The 24998-nt window shown below is 44.6% G+C and overlaps 1 protein-coding gene across 1 annotated transcript in view; it reads left to right on the top strand.

Annotated features, from left to right (window-relative positions):
* The window catches only part of NALCN (sodium leak channel, non-selective), a 3094418-nt gene that overhangs the window by 338596 nt on the left and 2730824 nt on the right, over positions 1 to 24998 (top strand). The window contains exon 3 of the mRNA XM_078657626.1: positions 3571 to 3628. The gene's annotated coding sequence lies outside the window, so the exon portion shown is untranslated. The remainder of the gene's footprint in view (positions 1 to 3570; positions 3629 to 24998) is intronic.

Below are 24998 nucleotides of genomic sequence, written 5' to 3'. Positions count from 1 at the left end.
ACACAACGTTTTATTTGATTCCAGTATATTTAACTTTCAATCACAAACTATTAGGCTGCTTAGAAATACAGCAGACATCCTTATCTTATCTAGAATATGGTGATTTTCATGTGTATGTATGTATGCAAGTTAACTTTTTTCATTAAATTCAAATGTGTTTGCTTAGTACTGTGGACTTGTTCCTAGATGTAGTGACATCATTTTAATAATAATAATGTTGTACTTGATTAAATGAACAGCAACAGGGAACAGTCCTCCACCCGAACCTGTCCAGCCTCCACCTCCTTGCGTGGAGATTGAGCGGCAACAGTTGACAGCTTTCAACCTTCCTCCTGAAGTCTGTGATGTTACCTTGGCAGCCAGGCGTCCCTCCACTAAGACGGTATAATTGCTTCCTTAAGGGCATTACTCATCTTTTTCCTCCTGTTCCCTTTGTAATGCCCTAGTGGGACTTGGACTTAGTTCTTACGTATCTTATGTGCGCTCCCTTTGACCAGCTACATAACTGTCCTCTCAGGCTTCTGACTTTAAAAACTGCCTTTTTGGTGACCATCACCTCTGCGCGCAGGGTGAGTGAGCTCCAAGATCTTTCTTCCAAACCTCCTTTTCTGGCTGTTCATCCGGACAAGGTTGTCCTTCAAACTTGCCCTTCCTTCCCAAAGTGGTTACTTCTTTCGACATTGGACAAACCATCACTTTGCCCACCTTCTTCCTGCTTCCTCATCCTTCCAAAGAAGAAGAGAGGCTGCACCGTCTGGATCCAAAACGTGCGCTTTCATTTTATTTGGATCGCACAAAGCAATTCCAGGTGGATGACCAGGTCTTTGTTGGTTACGTGGGGGCCAAATATAGTCGGACCGTGCACAAACGGACCATATCTAGATGGTTTGTTTTCTGCATCAAAGTTTGCTGTTCCTTGGCAAAGAAGGAGCCTCCAGTGGCATTACACGCCCATTCCACCAGGGCGACGGCAGCTACCACTGCTTTGAGAAGTGGAGTCCCCCTTAATGACATCTGTCATACAGCTACGTGGGTATCGCTGCACACGTTCCCAAAACACTACTGCCTGGACAGCCAAGTCTGGAGAGACGGCTTCTTTGGCCGTTCTGTTCTCCATGACTTTCTGGTGTGAACTTGATTCGCAGACCCACCTCCAGGGTTGGTATCGCTGGGGTATCTATTCTAAGGTAAGGAATCTATAACTAATTGTCTCTTTCAGATAAACAAGTTACTTACCTTTGGTAACAATATATCTGTAAGAGAAATAGATTAGTTATAGATTCCTTATCGCCCCACCCATCCTCCCCATTCTGCAAACTGATTTCTAAGGTTAAGCATTTCCTTTCGGGGCCCTAGTTTTTTGCACCAGTGGTCAGTGTCTTGCATGGCTCTGCGCTTCTGGCGTGGAAAGTTGTGTACAGAACTGACGTCAGGGCGAGAGGGCGGCGTCTAAGTAGCTACAGCAACGTCATCCCGGCGTCCACGACGAATGGGGAGCCGACTGCCGCAACCTGTCGACATGCAGGGGTACTGCTGACAGAAAACTTTCCGGATCCAGTCTGAAGCCTGTGGGTAATTCTAAGGTAAGGAATCTGTAACTAATCTATGTCTCTTACAGATATATGGTTACCGAAGTTAACTTTTTCATCGAATATTATTCGGTTCTAGTGAGCCCATTCAGTCATTGTGCCCTAACTCTTGTCTTGGCAGCCCTGGCCTCAGTCAGGTATGTTTCTTACCGCTTTCTGATTTAGCCTTAGGGCACAAGGGTGCTGAACCGACTAGCAATTCCCTTGAATGGATTAAGATGTTTAGGAACTATTTTTTATGTTTTTCTAAACCCATGTTCACTAAATGCATACAGAAAAAAAATAATCATTTAAAATTTGTCAGTTGAAACTCCCAGTTCCTGACACTGCGAGCATGCTCTGCTCGTTCCTTCACATACAACCTAACGCTGGCATAAAAATATTATGTAAAATGACACATGTTGTATGGCAGAATAAAATGTCGCTCTAGCGTCCATTATTTTAAAGTCACCACAGAGTTGGATGGTGTGGGTCCTTATTAACCACAAACAGGACATTAACAACACAGGCAGTTTATGGTGCCCCCTATAACCTTCATCTGAGGTCTCATCATGGGTAAACTCGTCGTCCCCTAGCCTGCTTACATAATATCTGTCTGCACCCTAGGTATCTCACAGTCTCTGTTTTAGGTCCACCAACGTACGGAAATATACCTCTTACACATCGCAAAAGACAACATTGACAGAACAAATTGGGAGGGCGACATATTCATCTGAAAGCAATACTTGATTTGGTTAAAGTCAGTAGAAGTTCAAATAATTTTCCGACCCTGGCATAAGCTTTGTAACCTGATCAAGCAGAGCTGTCAGCACAGAACAGCTGACAATAATGCTGAGAATGTCACTAACTTCAGTGATAACTCTGCAACTGAACCGGCGTCCAGTCCCATACTGAATGCTTGAAGCCTGCCTCATCTGCCTCACAGCCCAGCAAGTGGGATTACAGCCTGTTCTGATCTTGTGTGAGATATATTTTCGTTTGGAATCCATTCTTGGGATCACAGTGGGTAAGGACCATGGATGAAGCCTGGGGAGAAATATATTGACAGTCATTGGAGACCTACAGAGTGTTCTAATATCCATGGTAATCTGGAACTGATGAAAGTGGTGGTATCTTGGAACTCTACTTCGTAGGAGGATGAAACCTTGCAGAACATGGCTTGTGGAGTCAGCGATGTACCTTGGGTCAAAGTTGTGTTAATGCCCATGGGTTTGAGGGATCTTGGCAGGGCCCTTTTACCTGGAGTTCTCAAGCACTTTAAGCAATGCCCAATGTTCCTTATTGGCTAATCTTATTGGTGAGCAACTAGACTTTAGTGGATATCAGTAAAAGCGATCCTTGGGAGCCCACGTCTCCTAAGTATCGGTATACCTGGACCTGGATTTATGTTAGATGAAAGTAAACTAATAATTTGGGATTTTGGCAAAGCAGTGTAAACTCCCAACTTAGCTTTATGTTGCCACTTTCACCAAAGTGAAGAATCAGATGTGCACGGAAACAGGGCAGATAAAAAGGATAGGAACGTCTTCTGTGGTGAATGACATTTGCCTCAGTTTGTCAGTCAAGCGTACAAATTGACGCCATGCAGTCTAAGGTAGCAACATTTACAAACTAGTAAATGGCTGATAATACAGCTTGTTCCTGCACATTCAAAAGGCTAATATGAGTTGCAGTGGTGACACTGTGATGTACATCTTCCTCGGAGAAGTAACAGCCGAAGTACGCTTTTAAAAGGTAGTCACTTGCTTCAGGTTGTTTTGTGTACCTGTCTGCTGTTGCACCAGATATCTTCCTGCTGACTTATTAGTTGACTTGTCTCTTGACTGACTGAAGTCCTGAATTAATGCATCAATGTGTTACTCCGATTTGCGCACGTAATAATTTTGTGCATAGTTTCTTATGTTGTTAAAGTTTTGTTTTCTGTTATGTACAGTGCTACGTCTAACTTGAATAATAACTTCTCTTGGTTTCTTCCCAACAGGTATCTGTGTAACAAACTATCGTGGTGCTGGAGCGTTCCAGGGACTCTGAAGTTGCGGGTAAGTCACAATTCATGAGTGCTACTGTTCAGCGGAGTTATGGGAAGTCTTTACATCAGGATCTGGCACACCAGGCTTTGGGGTTTCAAGTAATATCCAAAGCCCAGCAAAGACTGTGGTTGACCACGTTTTATTTTATAAAGCAACAGGACCAAAATTGGTTGATGGATATCATGGGATACTGCAGTATCTCATGCAAGAAGTGGAAGTCCCGCAAGACCCATATGGAAAGCTGAATCTCCTATGATAATAATAATAATAATAATGACTTTATTGCATGATTAATTAAAACCTTCACAAACAAGTAAAACATGAATTCACACAATGTAGCTTCACCATTACATAATGCTAAAAGATTACAAATGTGTTGTAATTCTATAAAATTGCAGGGGAATAAAAACTGGTAGGTAAGATAGTTCATCATAAGGCTTGTTCTCCTGGATGGTTCTCCTATGAAAACATGACCAGCTGTATGAGCCCTGAGGGATAACAGAGGTTGGAGTTACAACCTTGTTGAGGGTAGGTAGGGCTCAAGAGCTTTGAAGAGGTAACAGCCCATCGGGCTGTCTCTACATTGGGTACCTGGGTCAGCATGGTGCCTGCATAGACACAGGAAGCACAATCTTTTTTTAATAACAAGGGGATTAAGGTAATCCTAGAGGGCAAGCATAGTTCCATTTGTATTATTGATGTACGTTTGGTGCCAACTTAGATGATCAAGCCATTTTACAGCTCTTAGCCAAATGTTCTACTGTCTAATGCTTGAGTGTGAGTTAGATGACCCTCTCCTGATTGTAGCCACAAAATCAAACATGTCCAGGCTATACAAGGACAGCTATTTGCAAATCTATGGCTGTGTGACAGTTGGTGACTGAAGAAAACAAACTCGAGGAGCACACCTTTTACTCTCATAAACAGCTACACTCTGAACCGTTGCAATATTTCCTGAACTTGTTGCACCTGTACTGGCTGTCTGCCAGGAAAACCCAATGCCAAACTAATCACTGTCTAGTCTTTTTCCTGTAGGTATAGAACTGTCTTTCCCTAATAAGATGGGCCTCTTCTAGATTGCTGTTGAGAGACAGAGAATTCTTAGGATTTATACAGAATAAATCTGATTTTTGCAGTACCAGTTTACGTACTGCAGATTTACATTGAATTGGAATGCCCTTAAAACTTTTTGGAGGATCCCTGATTAACATTCAGTGGCAGAACACTAGTGTATGTTCTCACTGCAGTCAATGCTAATTTACTGCCTGTGTGTGGAAAGGTGAATGAAAATGTCTACTGAAAGCAGAATGTGAGGGGTTATTACACAATGCTGTCTCTAATAGGGCCTCATGGGAGATGGGGCCATAGTAACACTCTGTGTCAAACCCAGTCAGTAGAAACTAGCTTGTTAAAAATTCTTTAAATGAGCCTTGAAAAATGTACATATTTAATTACATTATCAGTTAGGCGTGACGTTCTGTATGGCATGAGACTCAGCCTCTCAGTATGCGAGTGGCAGAACCTATCATTAGGAACTGCTAAAAGAATTATTGGTGTGTATTTCAACTTACAGTGACAATTGATGACAAATGTTGTTGCCCACAAAGCAACAGAGGCCATGACATATCCACCCAACCAGAGATTGACTTGAGTGCAATAACATATCAACACAGGATAATTCAGGCTCCTGTCTGCGGTCGGAAGCACCAAATCGCATACTGAACCCCTCCCAGAAACAATGGTGCTGCTAGGCCATTCTGTGTAATTTAAATATCACCAGCAACATTTGAGCATTGCAGAAGCACCTGGTTCAATAATAATGTATGCACTATACCACAGATTCTTACAAGAGTTCATAATAGTTTTTATGTTCTCTAAAATTCTTAGTAAGTCATTCCATGTAGAGTTTTAGAGAAAATTAATCTATTTTCTTGCTAGGTTGTCACTAAGATTGAAACAATAACAGACGTCATGCAGAAGTCACTACTACCAAAATGTGTTTCGCTTAAGGCACAATTGGACGTAAAAAGAGGCAATCGTCTTTTTAGAGGTATATTTCAGTCAAAGCACTAGTGTCGTTTTGGATTAGATGAGCCAGAACAAGAGGTTGAGACTTGTTAGGATACTACAGGATCTGAGCCAGACTCATGAAGCCATCCTTTGCTTTATTCCCCCTCTTCTTTTGCCCAACTGTGAGTGAATACCCATCTAACTTCTTTCATAGATCTCCATAAAGAGATCCGAGGTTCTCCGGCTTCCTCCACACATCTTGCCAGTCTTTCTTCTCTTTGAATGTCTTTCACCTAATTTTTCTTGGTCTGTTGTTTGCTCACCTAAGTTTGTATATGTTTCTAGTGATCCCAGATTCATTCTCCAAGTATGCAGCTGTCTGGAAAAATTATAACCAATTGCTCTACACAGACAACATTGAAGCCTGAAGTGGAAGTTGAACTTGAAAAAATTGGAAAGAAGTTCACATCACTGAATATTGCCCTCTAAAAAACTGTCTAATAACAGGTTGTGTAAAGGACAATTTGCTGCTGTTTCTTTGTTGTAATGTAACAGCACCTCGATAACCTCTCGGGTTATGAGCAGCGCTTAATAAGTACAGTATGATTAATTGAATGTCAACCATCCCAACTTGGAATTTTGCATAACACCACAAACCTCCATTGTATCCTCAGGATGAAGTGGGAAAATAACCTAAACCCTTGGTTTGTTTTCCTCTGTTCCAACCATCCTCAAACTTGATCAGGTTTTGTCTTAAGATGAAGATTTTTCAAATGTTTAGTGTTTTACCATGTATCCTGTATTAGCCTGGCCTTCCATTCTATGCCTCTTCTCTACCCACTGCTTCATTCTCCATATCCTCCTAGCCTGTCCATACTTCCTGCAGAGTGTCCATTTTATTACCCTGCACTGTTCAGTTGATTATTCTGTTATTTAAAATGTTTTTGTACTGTGAATAGTTTCACTTTAATTATGAATATACATTTTATCTGGTGCATCAAAGACCAGTTGGCCCAAGTGTGTTCATAAATGAAGCATATTCTGTGTATGAGGCAAACGTGCATTTACTCAGGACTTGTGCAAAGCATGTTCGGTGTCTAAGGATAGATGGCATTGCTGGTACCTATGCAGTCCCTGTGATGTGTTTGAGAGAGTCTTGACCTGCTGCTCCTATGCAGTGCCCTTTGAATGTGTGAGTGAAATTTCAACTGGTGATGCCCCTATGCTGACGCTGCCCATACTGTACATATTCTGTGTCTGAGTGAAGTTTGTGTAGATGGTGCTTATGTACGCTACATGTGTACTTTGTGCCTAGAGGGCACTTGCATTACTGCTTTCTGGGCTGTACCTGCTGAGTCTCTGAGGTACAGTTGCACTGCTGGTTCCTCCATGTGCCATACATGTTTTTGTCAATCAGAAGTTGCATTGTTGGCACCTGAGCAGTGCATGTTCATTGTCCGAGGGAAGTTTGCTCGACTGCACATTACTTACACATATCACTTACATGTGAGACTAAAAGAAAGCCAGTCAGATGGGGACCTAGGGATCTTGAATCTTTAGCAGTTTTTTACACACACCAGATTCTACTCCCCCATTTTCAGTAGATCATCTTAAGAGTTCAAGTTGGAAACTTCAACAGGACTTAGTGTTTTTGGTTATTCAGCCGCTAAGTTTTGTTACTCGAATATGAATGTAACTTGAAAAAACAAGGACGTTTGGCAAAACTGGAATAGTTGGTTTCATTAAAAACTTCAGCCGAGAGCACAGTTACAAAAGCTTTTCTGAGGACTGTTTCAAAGTACAATCAATCGGAACAGGGTTTTACACATTTCTTTGGGTATCATAAAGTGCTTCAGTCGATCCTTTTTTGGTAAAAGAATGCAGGCCTTGTCTTAGGAGTCATAATTAAGGCGCCTGATAACAAATGCAGGTGGACCTTAACCTAGCCTGGACACAATGGTGGCCAGTGAGTAACATGTCCAGATGTCCCGCATGAGGGTCGCATGATCACTGTGTGTACTGTGTGTGCTCTATTCTGATTGGCTGTGTGTTCCTAACTTCAAGTGGCATCTGACTTTATGGTGTTTTTGGGAATGCACGCTCTCCTCCGCCCATATGTGCTGGACCATTGTGGTGTAGCTGTGCTTATCTCAGGGATTGATCTGACTTTCTGGCTCCCGCGTCCTGCAGGCTAGGTGCCACTCAACCTGTGACCTGTCAATCAGTAATCTCTGGGGTAGGTCTAAGCGCCTGCCTGACCACGTAAGTCTGAGTCAGGTTTCATGGAAAGTCGTGATGGGTGAATTCGATAGAGCTGATATTTCAGTCCTACATATGAATGTACAATTATAAACATTGGTATTGATTTTATCAATATTAGAATTCCCCACTCTCGTTGAATTTCAACGACTTTATCTAACCCATACTTCATGAGAGTCACATTATTGTGGACTTGTTCTTCAGTTTTGACTATTTCTATTTTCCTAGTTATGTGCATTCCACACAATCTGAGGACTGTGTTTTTACTGCAGGAAACCCCCAATTGTAGGAAACCACTCAAAAACAATAACAGTAAGAAAACGGGCTGCAGTACGTGCACAGTCCGGACAGCCTCTGGGGGAGCCAGAAAAAACAACTCAAAAAAGCCATTCCTGCTCAGGGGCACCTCTCTCCTCACGTATGTCTCTTGGTGAGCGTTGCAGGGTTTGGATGGCAAGAGTCAGAGTCCTGTTGTCAATGCCATTCCCTCGAATAAAAGTGCAGCAGAATGCACCGATCTTGGCACACACCCCTCCCTCCATTGCGAACATTAAGTCCAACACATATCAATGTTGTATCATCTTGAGGCCGATGGCTCTCAGTTCTTCCTTGATCTAATTAAGGCCGAGCTCAGTGCTGTTCATCATGTTGAGTATTTCCCACCTGGTTATCTGCAACCAGCGCATGTTCACTTTTGTTTGTAAGATGAAGAAGGGTATGTTATGTTATGTTATCCAACATTGGTAGCGTGCATGGATACTCGGAAGTGTCCCGGCGCGAGAGCCAGTTTATAGGAGACAAGGTGGCGTGAGCCAATGCTGGGTGTTAGATGAAAGCAAGGTTTTTAACTGCTTTTTGATCAGCCTAAGGTCATGGGTGTTTCGTAGCTCGTAGGGCAGGGCATTCCAGGCTTTAGCCGCCTTGACCGAGAGGGAGCTACCTCCCATTCTTGCAAGGCGGTAGCGAGGAATAGCAGCAAGACATTGCCCTGTGGAGCGTAGATGTTTGTGAGGCACATAGAAGTCAAAGCGTCTCCTGAGATACGTGGCCCCTGATTTGTATAGGGCACCGTGGGCAATGGTGAGAGCCTTAAACAGAACAAGCTGACCCACGGAAGCCAATGCAGGTCGCAGAGATGTTGCTTTGTACTTGACCTACCGGAGATGCCCAGTAGCGCTCTAGTTGCCGTATTCTGGATGATCTGAAGCTTTTTCAGCTGATTGCCAGGAAGGCCAATGTAAAAGGCATTGGCGTAGTCTAAGCGCGATAGAATGAGAGCGCTGGTCCCCATTTCCTTTGCCACTGTAGGCAGCAATGACAAGAATTTCTTAAGTAGTTTGAGAGTGCTGAAGCATACTCCGGACAGTTTTTTTATCTGCTGTGAGAATCTGGACCCTCCCATGGATACTTGTGCATCGGAATACACTCTGAATCTTCCTGAATGTCCTTATACTGAGCCCAGCCAAAATAATCAGCATTTCGTTTTTCACAAGCTTGATGCAGCAGAGATGTCTTCTTCCTTAGTGGGTGTTGGTACAAGTACAACAGTTCTTTTCTGGGAATGACCAGGGTTGGGGTGTGTATGGTGGTGAGGGAGCAGAGGCCATGCTCTCCAGGGATGAGCTGAGTGTAGGCAAACTCGCAGCACTGCCAAAAGGTATTCATCAGCGTGGAGGTGCCCCATTGCATGTTTGGAATGTGCAAGACAGTGCCACACTATTCATTTTTGCCCAGCGGAATTGTTCCTTTACCTCTGAAACACAGGGAATACAGTTGCCCCTTTCCTTCTAGCCACGTATATCCACTCACCTTAGTAACCCAGAATTCTTCACATGGGGTATCTAAGCTGTTCATTCCTCCCTTACAAGGCTAATTTCCCTTCGTGTCATTGAGATGGATAGCCTTAAACTGGAATTTCATGTCTGGGGTCCATTTGTTATTAAAGGAGGCTGCCCCAGATATGCTGAGGGCCAACCTTGGACCGCAAATGGAAGCAGGGGTGGACGTGTTCATGCACTGTTTCAGTGGTTTTGCCACCTCTAAGAATCTTTTCTCTGGAAAGTCTTGGGCCGAACAGCATTCTCACTTATGGTTCCCCTTCTGCGCATCCTATTTAGCTCAGTTTGAATGTCGCTAGGCTCGGTCAGAAGGTACAGTGTTGTTGTATTGGTCTTGTATCAGGTCAGATCTACTTCTACTCTGTGGGGTTCTACCTTGTTGGGTTGTATTTTGGCCCTAATCCTACATATGTATAGGTGGAGAAGGCATTTTGGGTTTTTTTTGGGGCCACCTCTTGACAAGTAAAGTCTGTCTGAGCCGACTGCATGTGGTATCAGTGAACAGATGTAACATGACCTGGCTGATGTCTTGGACAACACAGCGATCATGTGCTGATACCAGGTGTTTTGTAACAGGGTGTGGTGTAGTGCAGGTGGGATGCTAGTGTTGGGTTTGTTGTAATGATATAAGAAAGTGGTCCCTACACAAGTACGGTGATAGCTTCAGGGTGGACTCCATTAGACTAGGTAGTTCTTTGATGATGAATGGATGCAGCAACACCCATAGTAAACACAGGGTACACAAAAATGCAACAATACGTAACTTATTGAAAATTGCAGGTCAGGAATGACTCCAAGGGAGGTGTTCGTAGTCCTCTGATGATTGAGGCTTATTGGCTTAAAAGGTTAGAAGCAAAAAAGTTCACGGTTCAGTTTCTAATTCTTCAAATTACACACAAGGTCTTGTTGGGGTGTTGATGTGGCCGCTGTAAAACTGGTGCGCCTAGATGTTTGATTGCCGACCTGTTGAATAAGAGCTATGTTCATCGGTTAGGTCAGAAAAAAGTGCATTATTGCATGTGCTGTCATCAATCGATTTCCTTTGAGGTCCTCTGAGGGTGTGTTCTCTACATTCCATTCACACAAGTTTAGTGAGGCACCGAAAGGTGGCCCCAGTTGGGGTATCTATTTTTACAAGTTGTTAGGTCTCCCCCCTCTCCGTTTAAAACTGAGAGTTAGACTTGTGAAGGATCTTTACAGGGTGATCGAATGAATATTAGGATGGTAAACATTTTAGATAGGGTTCCCTCGGTGTTGCCAGCCCTTCTTTCCCAGTGTGTGCATTGGGGTACTATTGGTGCAGGTGGTATTTGTAACCTACTTGTGCACGGTATGATGTGTAATGAGGGGGCGTGTTGCTGTTTGAGCGCTGTTGGTGGTTGCAACATGCCCTGTGGTCACATATGTACCCCTCTAAACCCTGGCATGCGGCATGCATGTGACCCTCCCATCTGGCACCAGGTGTCTTGACTACGCACTTTTCCTAGAGATGTCTTTTTGGGGTAGTTTGGGCTTCTTTTTGTTGGTATGTTGGGCGCTTCCCTACGTCTGATGCGATATGCTTGCTGATTCATCATGAAGAGAATAAAGGTGGTCGAAAAGCTGTTTCATGGCCTCTGTGTAGCGTTGCTTATGTTGTATTGTGGGGTCTGAGGTTGGGTCCACTGCTTTCTCCAGATGATGTATGTAAAGCCTGGTGAGCTGGCTGATTGCTAGGGCTGATACAGGGTGAGCGCATTCTGCATTCTACTCTCATTCAGAGCTGTGATGGATTTTGCAGACCCCATCTTTCAGGCACTCTCCTCACCCATGGACCACATCTCTTCCTCAGTTTTTGAACCTGCAGTTCGTAGCTGTGGCTAGGGGCTTCTAACTGGCGGCAAACTTCTGTTGTTATTTTGGAAGGGCATGGCCCGGCAAACAATTTTGGATGATTGGAACATTTGAGGTCAAATGAAGAAAAGACATTGCTGCTTAGAGAATTCGGAGGTCTTAAGATCGGAAACTCGTCGAACTTTGCCTAATGGAGGTGATGGACTGGGACAGTTGGTTATTCATGCAGATCTTCCCCTTCCGACTGACTCGGTGCCATGCGGCACTTTGCACCCTGTCGGATCTTGTGCAGTGGAGGTTGTGGAATCTTCACTTTCCCAAGCATACGGGAAACCTGGCTCCAGACACTGAAGGACAGCTTAGTTTTGGAACTAAAAGGGGGTCTCCATTTGGTTGAAGGCTTCTGGTGTTAAGTGCGCTGTTGGGGCTTCAAGCCATGAAGGAACTCTTCTCCCTGGCTGGATGCCTAAGAATGGGGACCTTTAGATTTGGTTATTGGAACCCGCCCAATTGGATTCGGCTGTGTGGACCTGGGTGCCTACTTTTAAGGCCTTGTCAGGGAGCCGCCCTGCTCCCTCATCAGATTGCCTTACTCCTACGGTGTGGCAAGCCAGCCCCGCCCTGCGGGGTCAGCACCAGAGTGGGGCTTACGCTCCTGCAGGCGCCCTAAATTGCGAATTCTAGTGTGGATACCGGATCAACATAGTACACACAGCGGCCCTAAACTCCCGTACGCAAGTAAAGGCTTGAATTCCTAATGTTGTCTTCTTTTTTATTTTTGGTTCAGTGGACTTTGAGGTGTGGGTGAAATGGGCAGTATGCATTGAGAATTTTTAACTTACTGCACATCCGGGTTCTGCCTTTGTGTGAAGGCATTACCTCCCCAGACCCATACCCCTCCCTGCCACGTATATGGTTCTGGTCCCTGTTTGGCTGGGTTCCCTATCTGTTGTTGCCACACGTTTGTCCAACTACCTGATGCCTGTTGCATTGGCTGATTGACCTTCCTGCGGCAGAGTGCAGGGTGCATTCATGTCTCCCTTGGCCTGGTTTGGTGGATGGCGATTTTGTGGCGACTGGACCTGGCTCATCCACCTCTGTTTATGGTATGCCTTTAACCAGCATCTGTCTAACATATGGCCTATTCTGTGACAATAGTAACATTCCCTAAGGCCTGGTTGCTGCCAACCACCTTGGCCTCTGCCATTATAGTTATTTAAAATCCTCTGGGATTTGGTGGTGGGGTCCCTTCAAGACTGGTGCCATTTGAACACTTGCATCCCACACAGCCCCCTCGAGGGCGGTATTTTTCAATTTATGTTGGACCAGCTAATCGGTGTCTCTTTGGGCTTGCTCCTGTTTTTCCCTATCCTTGTCTTGTTTCTTTTTGTAATAGTGCAATATGTGGGACTGTATCTTCTGCCAGGTTTTGTTATCTAACCCCACTATGCCATCCAAACCGCTTTGTATCTCTGTGGCATCCCTTTTTTGAGGCTATTATAAAAGAATGCAACTTGCTGGCCCGTACCAGTACATGGTTGTCCTGTCTCTTGTCCCCTCGTTTCCTCATCCAATCCAGAAAATTGTATATGGTTTCCCGAGCTTTCATAGTCTCCGCCATCAACCCTGCTACATCAGGGAGGTCCAGGAACATCTTCCTCAGGACCATCCATATTTTGTGCCTCTACGAATTGAATACGGCCCTATCATGCCTGGTGTTTGTCAGCGTGATTGCTGGGATGCGAGCTTGGGCAAACACCGTATTAGTGTATTGGACTCATAATTTGTATAATAGACTGTTCAAATTTGCTCGGGATATAACGTGTATATATTTGTTGATGTGGATTTCTACATCTAATGGTGACGGTTTGATAGACGTCATCCTTATCCCTAGAAGCAGCCTTATATGTTCCAAAATTACACATGACAACTGAGCGCAAGCTTATAACCTACTATCTAGCGCTTTTTTGCTTTACCGTTTTAGTGTGCTCTCTGATAAGATTACTTAGCAGACTTTTGATATCGCCTATCGCTAGGTTTATTCCAGCTGTCTTCTTCTCAAAATATGAGATAAATGTCCCCATTCCATCCAGCAATGGCAGCAATTTGGTCCTTTGTCCTTCTTTATCCATCTGAGCCCAGGGCACGTAGCTGGTCCCGGATGTGCCGTTCTGGGTAAATTTTGGCTTTGTATGGCTCTTCTGGTTTCTCCTTGACGTAGTGCTCCCATTTTCTTGGCAATCTTGCATGTAGGGGAAGTTCCACTTGGGATCTACCCCTACTTGCTGGTTGCAGTCTTCCGCTACAGCTATGTCCCCGGGTTTGAAGGATCCCTCCTCCGGTCAAGGTCTATCGTACTGGCCCTTGGTCGAGCGGGCTAGCAGGTGGCAGAATGGCCACACAAACATCTCACCTTCCACTCGGGCCACTATCTCTCTTGGGGTCAGTCTATCAATATTGCGTGTCAGGGAGGGGCAGCAGACGTCTTTGTTGCTGCTCCACTTGTACACACGCAAATATGCCATCTTGTTTCTCCTGTGCCTTTGTAGAGTCTATCAGCCTGATTCATGTACAATCCGTTTTGCGTGGCCCTAATAGCGAATCATAGCGACTCGCTATTGAGGACACGCAAAACGGCATTCATGTAGGAATTGCTAATGAAATAGCGATTCCTACATGTTCTTTATTTGCGAGTAGCAATTTGCTACTCGCAAATAAGATAGCGATTTTAAGGGTGCCAGGGGTGTCCAAAGGACACCCTGTTGCACCCCTAAAAAGCACATTTGAACAGGTGTTGCGCACACACATGTCCAAAGGACATGTGTGTGTGCAACATGCAACTTAGAAAAATGCTTTTAAAAGCATTTCTCTGAGTTTTTGCTATTTACCGAGAGGTCTGACCTCTCGGTAAATAGCGGCCCCAAAAGTTCAAAATCGCAATTTCTTGATGTGTCTTGAATAGCATTTGAGGAATCTCTATTAGAGATTCCTTAAATGCCATTCCTCGCAAATATGCGAATTCTTAAATAGCGATTTTTGCATTTGGGATTGTGAATACCAAATGCAAAAATCGCACTCGCAAAGGGCCAGATTCTCAGAATCTGGCCCTTTTGCGAGCGCTATTGCCTACATGAATCAGGCTGTATATTTACAACAAGGGGTGGTGAGGGACAGAGTCTCTGAATTAAGCAGAATACTCTCACCCAGTCAAGAGATCAGGGCTAGATCCAACACCGTTTTTTAGCTCATTGCACCATCCCAGTTTCAGAACCTGTCTGTATGCAAATTAGTCTGTCCCTGGCCCAGTGCATCATGGGAACAGGGCAGACCAGACTACAAAAGCCAATTCTTACACTGGGAAGGAAACAAGCTTCCGGGGACCGGTTTCTGGCATTACAGCCGTCTTCGGCCCGGCTTGCTTGAATCCTGATGGTGCAATGAGCAAGGGACTCATGTCTGAGTATACCCTTCCACGCTTAGGGTGGACAAAAATATTTACAACAAGGGGTGGTGAGGGACAGAGTCTCTGAATTAAGCAGAATACTCTCACCCAGTCAAGAGATCAGGGCTAGATCCAACACTGTTTTTTAGCTCATTGCACCATCCCAGTTTCAGAACCTGGCTGTATGCAAATTAGTCTGTCCCTGGCCCAGTGCATCATGGGAACAGGGCAGACCAGACTACAAAAGCCAATTCTTACACTGGGAAGGAAACAAGCTTCCGGGGACCGGTTTCTGGCATTACAGCCGTCTTCAGCCCGGCTTGCTTGAATCCTGATGGTGCAATGAGCAAGGGACTCATGTCTGAGTATACCCTTCCACGCTTAGGGTGGACAAAAATATTTACAACAAGGGGTGGTGAGGGACAGAGTCTCTGAATTAAGCAGAATACTCTCACCCAGTCAAGAGATCAGGGCTAGATCCAACACCGTTTTTTAGCTCATTGCACCATCCCAGTTTCAGAACCTGTCTGTATGCAAATTAGTCTGTCCCTGGCCCAGTGCATCATGGGAACAGGGCAGACCAGACTACAAAAGCCAATTCTTACACTGGGAAGGAAACAAGCTTCCGGGGACCGGTTTCTGGCATTACAGCCGTCTTCGGCCCGGCTTGCTTGAATCCTGATGGTGCAATGAGCAAGGGACTCATGTCTGAGTATACCCTTCCACGCTTAGGGTGGACAAAAATATTTACAACAAGGGGTGGTGAGGGACAGAGTCTCTGAATTAAGCAGAATACTCTCACCCAGTCAAGAGATCAGGGCTAGATCCAACACCGTTTTTTAGCTCATTGCACCATCCCAGTTTCAGAACCTGGCTGTATGCAAATTAGTCTGTCCCTGGCCCAGTGCATCATGGGAACAGGGCAGACCAGACTACAAAAGCCAATTCTTACACTGGGAAGGAAACAAGCTTCCGGGGACCGGTTTCTGGCATTACAGCCGTCTTCGGCCCGGCTTGCTTGAATCCTGATGGTGCAATGAGCAAGGGACTCAAGTCTGAGTATACCCTTCCACGCTTAGGGTGGACAAAAATATTTACAACAAGGGGTGGTGAGGGACAGAGTCTCTGAATTAAGCAGAATACTCTCAACCAGTCAAGAGATCAGGGCTAGATCCAACACCGTTTTTAGCTCATTGCACCATCCCAGTTTCAGAACCTGGCTGTATGCAAATTAGTCTGTCCCTGGCCCAGTGCATCATGGGAACAGGGCAGACCAGACTACAAAAGCCAATTCTTACACTGGGAAGGAAACAAGCTTCCGGGGACCGGTTTCTGGCATTACAGCCGTCTTCGGCCCGGCTTGCTTGAATCCTGATGGTGCAATGAGCAAGGGACTCATGTCTGAGTATACCCTTCCACGCTTAGGGTGGACAAAAATATTTACAACAAGGGGTGGTGAGGGACAGAGTCTCTGAATTAAGCAGAATACTCTCACCCAGTCAAGAGATCAGGGCTAGATCCAACACTGTTTTTTAGCTCATTGCACCATCCCAGTTTCAGAACCTGGCTGTATGCAAATTAGTCTGTCCCTGGCCCAGTGCATCATGGGAACAGGGCAGACCAGACTACAAAAGCCAATTCTTACACTGGGAAGGAAACAAGCTTCCGGGGACCGGTTTCTGGCATTACAGCCGTCTTCGGCCCGGCTTGCTTGAATCCTGATGGTGCAATGAGCAAGGGACTCATGTCTGAGTATACCCTTCCACGCTTAGGGTGGACAAAAATATTTACAACAAGGGGTGGTGAGGGACAGAGTCTCTGAATTAAGCAGAATACTCTCACCCAGTCAAGAGATCAGGGCTAGATCCAACACCGTTTTTTAGCTCATTGCACCATCCCAGTTTCAGAACCTGGCTGTATGCAAATTAGTCTGTCCCTGGCCCAGTGCATCATGGGAACAGGGCAGACCAGACTACAAAAGCCAATTCTTACACTGGGAAGGAAACAAGCTTCCGGGGACCGGTTTCTGGCATTACAGCCGTCTTCGGCCCGGCTTGCTTGAATCCTGATGGTGCAATGAGCAAGGGACTCATGTCTGAGTATACCCTTCCACGCTTAGGGTGGACAAAAATATTTACAACAAGGGGTGGTGAGGGACAGAGTCTCTGAATTAAGCAGAATACTCTCACCCAGTCAAGAGATCAGGGCTAGTCCCTTGCTCATTGCACCATCAGGATTCAAGCAAGCCGGGCCCTCCTCAGTTTTCCCTTTTCCTCCAAATCCGATCTAGTTTGCCTCCTTCGCTCTGAGCTTTGTGCTGTTCTTTTTGGCCGGAATTTGCCCTCAAATTCACTTTCTTTCATTTCCTCAGCAACCTTCGCAAACCCTGTAGCTCCACCCTCATCATCGGATATCAGAGGAATAGGGCCTCTTTTCTCCCAGAACTGCTATAAATCCTTATCACTCGAGTGTGCTTGCCTGAACCGGTGGGCTGAATGTGACAGGGGGGGGGGCGAACTTCAGGGAGCCCGCTCACTAGACTGGGTCGGTGCTGGGTTTGCCTGTGCGTGTGGGCCTGTTAGGCTCTCCTACCTGGACCTAACAGTTTGTTGTTCGATAGAGGACTCTTTGGTTCCCACAACTGACGGATTAGTGTATCCTAATGCGGGGAGGCCGGCATCAGGAGAGGACCTCCATACCTGCATTTGGCAGAGGGGGTGCAGAAGTCTTGCTTGTTGTCTGTGAGATAGGATTATCGGGCTGGTCCTCCTCGAAGAAAGCCCACAGCTCTAGTAGTGCCTCTCTCCTGTCATGCGTATTTGGTTGGTATGTGTGTTCTTATGTGATCGCGTTAGTGTTGAAAGTGCCCTCATTTGGCCAGGGAAACACGTGTACCTTAGTGTGTGTGTGTGCCATTCATGGCAAAACTTTTTTTGCCTGTGTGGGGAACCTGATTTGCATGTGTTTTAGTGGTGATTTAATGACGAGTTGGGCATTTTTTTAGAGGACAGATTTGCCTTGGTTTCGCTTATTTAGGGAATCTTTTAGTTTTGCTCTAATCGTTGGGAAAGTATATACACAGGGGTTTACTGGTCCTAACTACATACTAGGAGCTTGGTGCTATCTACAGATGCATCAACATGAATATTTCACAAATAACAATCCATATGAATGGTCACAACCTAGAAGAAAGTGTAATTGTTAAGCAAGCAATACACAAATCAGCATTGAATAACAAGTTCTGACTTTTGGCATTAAATAACAAATTTTAGCTTTGGCATCAAACAACGATTGTAAGAAATAACATCACCTTCATATACCACATTGAATCATCGGTAATATACAACACTTGGGACAAAACACAGTTGCATTAATTCCCAGCACTACATCATTAAATATATTTTGTTTATTTTTATTTATTTTGAAGGTTTTATATAGCGCTAGCTCCACCCGAGGGTATCAGAGCGCAATGGAAATAAACAAGAAAAACAATCAAAGCAATTGAACGAAACAAGCTATGCAGGTGGTCGGACAAAATAAAAGTAACAATTTAGGGTACATTGTGAGCAGAGTGCATATAGGATAAACAGTAAACCAATTGAAAGAACCTGAATGTTGTTATAAATAGTAATATTACAGTATGCCAAGGAGGACTATGTGGACATAGTAGTATGTGTGTGGGGGGGGGGGGTATAATGGGGGGAGGGTGTGGGGAGGAGTGTGTCAGGAGGGGGGTAGGTGGAGTTGCCTAAGGAAGGAGGAGGGAAAGTAGTCAAAAAGGAGACCAGGGATTTCATTTCCGCAAAATGTAGTGATAAAATTAATTTTAAGGCTTCTTTTGCAGCTGAGATAGGAGAGGTTGCATCGAATGTCTTTGGGCAGGGCGCTCTAAAGGGATGGGGCCTTGCCAGAAAAGGAGCAGGACTTTGAGGCGTTTTTTTCTTAGTAGGGGGTATGAGCAGAAGAGTGTTGGTGCTTCCAGCGTTCGGGCACAGCCAGCTTTTTTAGGTTTAGTTGTGAGGTAGGTTGGAGTCTTGTGATAGAAGGCTTTGTGTGTAATACAAGTAATTTTATAAGAGTATCTGCCTTCGATGGGGAGCCATTTGAGAGTCTTGAGGGCAGGGGAGATTCGGTCAAAACGTTTGCAGTTTCTTGTTAGTCTGGTGGCGAGGGTGAGGACGTATTTGATGGGGGCAAGGTGGATTTTGGGAGTACCAGAGAGAAGGGAATTTCCGTAGTCGATTTTGCGTCAATTTCAATACTCGTAATAAAGAGAAAAAAAACAGACAGAAAAAATGATGACTTGTCAAAAATACCTTAGCCCTCTCCTAGTGCATGCTATCCTGTGACCAGGGGAAGCCCTGCACGATACACAGGACTATGTGAGCCTGAGAGTCTGTTAATATCTGCTGGAAGACTAGGAAAATTACAATTCATTTTCACGGACAAAAGGAATAATTCGAAGAACCGCTGGACCCTCTTGGCCAAACACAAGCTGCACCTGATCTCCCAGATCCAAGTCTTTTTCCCCAATGCCTGAATCGCAAGAATAACTCGAAGAACCACAGGACCCTCTTGGCAAACACAAGCTACACCTGATGTCCCAGATCCAAGTCGTTTTCCCCAACGCCTGAATCGCACCTTGTATCATACCCAGGTGCCAAGCGTGCCATCTATGTCACGCCCAGCAGTCCAAGCAAACAACACCTCTCACTTCTTTGAGATACCAACAGTGTTAAGAAACTGGTAGCCCTGAGGAATCCCTTTTAGACTACAAAATAAGATTGCGGTGCCGGCCACATATCACACCCAGGGCCCATGCGTACTATCTGTGTCGCGCAACGGTGCAAGCAATGAGGCCTCAACCCAGTATCACACCCAGGGGACAAGTGTACTTTCTGTGTCTTGCCCAGTGGTCCAAGCGACATCCAATACCCCTTTCCCAGCGTGTTGACTACCGAAAAAAGATGACCTCCTTGAGAACGACTCCAAGGCTGCCTTGCGACTACTTAGTTCGAACACAAAAAATAGATAACATGCCAAATTTCTGTCAGTGGCAGGACGCTCAGGTTACATTTTTGTGTTTCTTCCTAGTTTGCCATACGCCAAATGTGGGGACTAAGGATCAGATGTTGTCTCTTACCCACTGACGGCGGCTTCAGGATCCACCTTTGCCCTGCATTTTCAGCAGAACTTCCAATCAATTTAGGTGTCTGCTCATCTTCTTTGATGCACAAATGTGAATCCGTCCGGGCGGAGTCCCCTTCCTTCGCCTGCAGTCAGGTCTGAGATACCAATCTCTCCTGGCTGGCTTTCCAAAATGTTGCTCGAATATGATTTTACCTTGAAAAACAAAAGACAAGGGGCATTTGGCAAAACAGGAACAGTTGGTTTAATTAAACACTTTGGCCGGGAGCACAGCTAGAGAAGCGGGTCTATAACTCATTCAGGTCTCTGGAGTCACTGTACATGTCCTCGAACCCTGGTCAGAGATGTTAAACATCATTGTTGTGGAAATTAAACTGATATTTCCGCTATAAAGTGCTTTTGTGCTATACATAGGCAGAAAAGCTGCCAAAATAAGGCAGAACCCATGTAGTTCTCTTTGTCGGATGGTTATGGAGATGGGGTCTGGGTAGCAGAATCTCTTTTGCTGTACCATCGTTTGTACGACTAAAGCATGGGAAATCAGACTAAATGAGAACACTGTAAAATTCTGTACATAATCGAGAAGCCAGCAGTAGAGTTTGCAAGGACGTGCCAACTTATGGGGAGATCTCTCTAAATAGACCTCTCTGCCATCAAAGTAACTACCAAATGAATCAAATTTGTACATTGAATCAGAGTGATAAATGTGTCTTGAAAGAAACAATTTCTCTAATTTCACTGAATCAGTTCTCCTATTGTTATTATTAAACTTGGCTTTGCATATTCTGATTCTTATATTGTCTAACTCTGGCCAGCAACAGTCTTAAAACCATCTCAGAGGAAGGGCAAAATTCTTTCTATCAGGAGTGGCAGGTAAGAGCAGTGGGGCAAGGGGAGACGAGGTAAACTTTAATTTTAAAAAAAAGAAAACCACTTACTTTGCACTCGCTGCGTCGGTGGTGCAGCGAGCGCAAGGTAAGTGGTTTTCTTTTTTTCTTATTTAACTTTTCCTCGTCGTTGTCTGCAGACTATTCCCCCGCCTCGCCTCACCGCTCTTACCTGCACGAGCCGCTCCTGCTTTCCATCCCTTCAGACCCTCAGCTGGAGGGTTAAGAACCAGGTACACACACCCACACCCAAGCACATTCTCTCTGTCACTACCATTCATTCATCCACTTATGTACTCACTGTCTCTCTATATATTGGTCTTTCTGAATTTCAAATGAATGACATACTCGTCCCTGCTGTAGTTCTGCTGAGGTCCACTCTGAAGCACTCTGAAGCACCACTATAGACCAATGCAAGCAGGAGGAGTCTTTATTTAAAAATGATACATTGATAGCAGCAAGGGACATGAGTTGTTTTTCCTAGTTTGGCCATTGTGCCCCGAACGTGTATAATCGTTTTTTTAAAAACTTTTATTTTTTTCATTTTTAAAGATTTTATCATTGTGTTTTTCAAACGGACTAATGATACACTTTGATTATGTTCAAATACTCCTCACAAACTTCTTGGATCACCACTGGCATAATGATAAGTCGAACAAATTAAATAAAATCTTACTTCAGTTGGTGCTAATATACAATCGACCAGAGCAAAAGTCGCACTTGTGGTTTTCAAAAGGCATTTCCCAGTCAAGAGTCCAGCTAATGGGCTGTTGTGGGCCAGTGTTTCTATGAACTACAGCCACTGGATGCCAGATTCTCTGTAAGAACTCTATGGGCCTGACACACGCAGAGTCTTGTCATAGAACAATTACTTGCATTGCTGTGTGCTCAGCAGGGCCGAACAGGTCGTAGCGGGCTCAGGGCGTTTCCCCAGTGGGCCGGAATAGTGGGGTCCGTTTTTGTTACTGGGAGTCGAGGGCCGGACTGGGAACCACAACCGGCCCTGGTAAAGTGCCCGACCGACCCCCCACACCCCACTCGGTGGTGGGGGGGGGGGGGGGGGGGGGGTGGAGGTGCCGCTGAGCTCTTTGCCGGGGCCGGTTTTCGGACGATTTTGATACAGGGACGATTTTGCAGCTATGCTACAAAAACGGCCCTGTAACAAAAACGGCCCCCACCCGTGCGGCGCACCGGGGAATTGCCCGGTGCCCTCTATGACCAGTCCGGCCCTGTGGGGGTCGGTTTCACAGCAATGTTTCAAAATCGGCCCCATGTAAAAAAAACTAGCAGCAGTGTTCCCCAGCCCCCCTAGCCACCCCCTACCGAGACACCCCACCTCTCCAGGCCAGTCGGGCGGATGTAAATGCTAGGGCTGGTGTGGGATCCCAGTCTGGCCCTGGTGATCAGACTCACTCTGTGATTCAAGGAATTCTCAAAACCCCGTGCAACAAAAAAGGATTTCACCGGTCCTACTGTCTACTCCGCCTAAATTACTCTGTCTGCAAAAGCACGGTGTAAGCTGTCAATATTTCATGTAACATATTGACATTTTACACTTTCTAAATGGCTACCACCTGTGCTTGGAAGGCACCAGCCAGTCCAAGTTTAGCAACCTCAAAATGGTCACATCCGATTTGTTCATGCCATTGCGAGTCACAAGAGTCAGAATGCACCCTCTGGCCTTCCCTTTTCTTGCAACTCACAAGGGTTTGTAATCTGCGCGGATACGGAAGTGCGGGGAGCAGGAGAGGAAGAAGAAGAAATTGAAGGCCAGAGTAATTGCAGGATAAAAGCAACTTGATTTAGAATGGCCGATTCGAATCGAAATGCCCTTTTCTGCATGGCAAATTGGGCCTCTGCACTACTTACAGTATGTTCAGGAAGTTCTTTTACAATGTGATTTCTTGAAACCTTATTTGTCAATTCTGTTTTCTTCTTCGCAGTCATTTTCTGGCTCATAGTCTATTTATGGACAAAACCACTAGGAAAATATGTGATGTCTCCAGTATACTCTTTAGTCCGAATTCCTTCGACCATTACCCCAAAATATAAAAATAAACAATTCAATAAATCCTTTTGTACATAAATTAAAGTATTAGTCCTCTAGGCTTGGCAAAAAAAAGTATGTAAAGAAATGTATATATATATATTTATTTTTATTTTTACTATACTCATTTTCAACAGTAATCCTTTATGGGTTCCGGAGTGGCATGCTACTCGCCAGAAAAGCGATTCAACACCCATTAGGGGTAACAAGTGCTATATGAATGCAAATCTTTCTTCCCCTTTTATCCCTCCGCTATCCTTCTCACTCCAAGTAACTGTCTAATATCCACCACTGAAATTACTTCATATTTCACCATATTAATTCACCACTAATCCTTTGTAGGCTTCCTGAATAGCATGCGTCAACAAGCGCTACATAAATACAAACCTTTGTCCTCCTCTATCCTTCTGCTATCATTCCAAATCCAAATAACTGACTAACCTATCCACCACTTGAAATGTACTTGCATGTTTCACTATACTAATTCAACACTAATCCTCTATGGGTCCCGGAGTAGCGTGCTACTCGCCGAAAAAGCGCTTTGACGCCTCGTCAGGGGTAGTAAGCGATATATAAATACAATTACAATACAATACAATACAATACAATTTGAGGATGTAAACCTACATTTTTATGCATTTACATGTAGTACTCTAATAAATGTCATGAAATCTTACAATGTTTAGTTAGGGCAACACACCTGTTCAGAAGAACCACATAGGCAAAATTCTACATCATCAATATAACATGATACTCAGTATGGTGAATTAATTATTATTAGTGGAAAATGAAAACATCAAGCAAACCAGAAATGTATACAGGACATGAGGGCAGATCCCTCATCGTATACAGTTAGTTCCCTACATACAGGTAAATCATGAGAGCAGATCTCTCATCGCATATAGTTGAGTACTCTACATAATAGTTACATCAACAACAATCTGCCTTCATAGGTCCTAGCTAGCTGATGCATATTTCCAAAGTATTGGTTCAAATTTCGTATTTTATTCTTGAATACAGTGCAAACGTTTAAAGTGAAAGAATACACATAGAAACCAATGTCATATAGTAAGTCTCTACCACACATTATTTTATTGGTATACATAATCTTCAAATGCATATTAACCATGGGACACAATATAGCTTTGTTGAAACAAACCGTACTATCTTCGCAAAGTAAAAAATGTCTTTCCCTCTTTATTTAAACCATTTAGTATTTTAGGTGTTTTCGTATATCTTATATCTTAAGACTCAAAGGCAAAATGTAACCATTCATGATTTCTAACTAGGACGTCTTTGATTCATACACTCTTTAAAAAATAGAAAACATAAAAGTGCATACAGTACAGTATAGAGACCTCAAGCTACACATTTAACTTCACACCATGACACCCATGCTGGGAATTTCACATGAAGCAAAGTTAAACACCAGCCTCTCTTTATGCGAGCTGCTAAAGGTCAGGTTGAAGCTAACGTGTTGCTGAGCTCAGAAGTGACTGCTGGCTGGCTGTCAGTGCACAAAGATGTTAAAGAAATATCTCTGCCTGGGGGTGTGGAGGCTTTCTGTCATGTGAGCTGGTCTGTCTTTGCTTCTCCGCTCTGCTGCCAAAAGCTCGAATCCATTTGGACAGTAGCTATGCAGCAGGATTCCACCATTTCAACACAATCCGACAATGAGGTTAGCCTAAAATGTATGGAGGAAAGTTGCAATCCTGCATGCAAGGCCAGTGATCATTAGACACTAGGGGTAACACTAGGACAACAGTCCCTCAAGCTTCAGAGACCCCTTCAGGTCACTGCATGGACACCATAACCTCTAACGCCTAGTATACTTTCTGTCACTTTTTAGACCCCTGCTATATCTCTAAAGATTACTCATTCCCTTCCTTCTCTTTGCAGGCTGATTTCCTTCCCC

The sequence above is a fragment of the Lissotriton helveticus genome, chromosome 8 (assembly GCF_964261635.1).
Source record: "Lissotriton helveticus chromosome 8, aLisHel1.1, whole genome shotgun sequence".
Classification (NCBI taxonomy): domain Eukaryota; kingdom Metazoa; phylum Chordata; class Amphibia; order Caudata; family Salamandridae; genus Lissotriton; species Lissotriton helveticus.
Note: the sequence above shows the minus strand (reverse complement) of the source record. Positions and strands in the feature narration are given on the sequence as shown.